Raw genomic sequence first — 2,499 nt, 5'->3', positions numbered from 1 at the left:
AAGATAGTGGCAGCATACTCCAATGGAAAGTTTGCACTGGATCGAAAGAAGATGAGACTACCCGATGTAGATGCTGTGGACCAAGCTCTTCTGGTGTGGTTTAAGGAGGCAAGGAGAAAGTTGGTGCCAAAACCCCTGTTCATGGGAACTTGAGGCAAGGGAAACTACCCATGAATAAGTACAGCTGGATTAGTCCACATAAATGCTTACTCTCCTTGCATTTCTGATTTAACAGGGATCGGATATAACAGGATATTTTCTCTACTCCCACCATCCCTGTTATATCAGGTTTCCGCTGTATCGAAAATCGATCTGATGCTACGACTATAGATATACTATCCAATCAGGCGCTCCTTCTGTTGGGGAGAATGAAGTTTAATTGTTTTGATCATTCATTAAGCCGAGGCGGTTATGTTTCCACAGACTGAAAATCACTTGGCTATTGACCTTGTAGGCCTATGGTTCAAGGCCGAGATAAAGAAACTGATGGTCCTATTAGGCTCGGAGGCTGAAGTCACATCCATGTGCCTAATCATTGCTTGACCTATTGACACCAAGTTCGCACACCCTCGTGGGTTCTGAGCAAAGCGAAGACTGAGCCCCCCCCCCAAAAAACAAACAACAACAAACAAACAAACAAACAAACAATTTGAAAAAATCATAAACAAACAAACAAAAAAACCTCCTTTTTTCTGTAGCTCTCTGGGTTTTCTTTAACTAGGCCGTGTTCTTGGGATAGGGTTTTTTCATTGGGCTCAGACTCAGACTCAGACTTCGATAGACTGTGTGTACACTTGAAATACGAGTTGAATGAAGTTTTGGGCGGGTTAGCAACCAATAATATCTTGTGTACTGTGAACACTTGTGCTCTATGTGTAGAGATCGGACAAATGATAAAACAGACTTACGTGTAAGTGTATTCAATCATGGAATTGAGGTAGCTTTAATTTAGAATTTAATATGTTTTCTTCCTAATATGTAGTATCAATGAGTTGTGTAGAATACTGACTGGAAACTCGCTTTACTTTTTTGGTCACGTGAAGATATTTTCTTTAAAAAATTATAAGCTCACTGTCAAGAGACTGGGACCACACCAGCCTGCTGAATTTTCAACATACATGTAATAAAATCGAAGGGCATAAATCAAACACTACAAGTACGCAACGGTGAGTCCCTTTTTCTGGTTTCAAACGTGAGATTGCCACTAACAATTTCATAATACTATTTTCACATTGTCTTTTTAATATGTGTCTTTGACTGGCTTTTCTGTCCTTACACATCCATTGTAATCTGAAGGATCTCATGTTTGGTCATGGCAAGCCCCTCCACAGTCTTTACAACCCATCAGACGATATTGCAACAACCCCTTGGTGATTTAAAAAGATAGCACTTCTAGTATTCTTTACCCGATACCGACCACGCCATCTCTAAAATGGAAAGTGTGACAGAAATGTTGTTATAATGAAATTTATGTACCTGGAAGGACAAAGTAAACCTTGGCTCTGACTCGGATTCCTACCTCCAAAATTCGCTATACGCCAAGTGCGTAAAAAGATTGCGCCACTGTATCAGGCGACTTTAAAAAGGCGAGATATTCTTGACATTGGTGAGGGCGAGTAAAATTAAAGACAATATTAATGATGCTAGCCGAGAGCCACTTCCAGTACTACCACAAGCTCAGCCTTTAACACCACAAATTGAAGAACGAACAAATTGCAGCAAAATCAAAAACCACTTTTAACAAAAGCAGTGCCAGTAGTAGTAGGCTTATCGACAACATTGGTCGTAGTGACAACGGTCACAGCATCATCAACAGCGGCTTCTACATCAGCAATAAAAATAACAGCAATGTCAACAGGAAAAAACCCGGATTTCCTCTTTCATATTTGAGCCCTCTCGAAATCATTCTCAGTATATATTCCTGGTTCTGGCCCCAGCAGTTATTCCAGGCGATTTACCTAAGCCGGCTGGCTCCAGTCTGTTAGAATGTGGCAAGCAGCTGGCTCTGGTTGTGATTACATACATGGCTTAGCAGTTCTTAAACTGCTTCTAAGTTCTGGACTGTTTTGCAAGTCTCAACTGGCACATACAGTAACATTAACTGTGTTTTTTAAATAAAAGTCAGAATAATTTCAGTTTTGCTTTTTGTTTTGTTTTGTTTTCTTTCAATAACTTGTGTCCCCTTGACATCGCCAAAGCTGATGCAAAAACATGCAAGTGCATTTTTGCACACATACGCACTCAGGTGTGCCTCCCCTTTTCACATGTTCGTATACTTGTGTACTCTTACGCACCTACGCTAAAAGGTTTTGCACCCCTTAAAAAGACCGTTTATTTAGCAATACATCTATCCTAATACTCGCAACTAAATAAACATAAAAATAAATAAATAAATCGCATTTATACAGCGCATTTCCACAAAGAAGTGCTCAATGTGCTGTACAATAATACAAAGAACATATGCAGCGCACAGCTCCTGTAGTAATCCTCTTTCTCTCT

General features: G+C 40.0%; 1 protein-coding gene across 1 annotated transcript in view; it reads right to left on the bottom strand.

Annotated features, from left to right (window-relative positions):
- Window positions 1-2,499, bottom strand: part of LOC101852464 — a gene marked incomplete in the record, with an annotated part of 24,328 nt that overhangs the window by 1,938 nt on the left and 19,891 nt on the right.

This window comes from Aplysia californica, unplaced genomic scaffold (genome assembly GCF_000002075.1).
Source record: "Aplysia californica isolate F4 #8 unplaced genomic scaffold, AplCal3.0 scaffold00099, whole genome shotgun sequence".
Taxonomy (NCBI): Eukaryota; Metazoa; Mollusca; class Gastropoda; order Aplysiida; family Aplysiidae; genus Aplysia; species Aplysia californica.
Note: the sequence above shows the minus strand (reverse complement) of the source record. Positions and strands in the feature narration are given on the sequence as shown.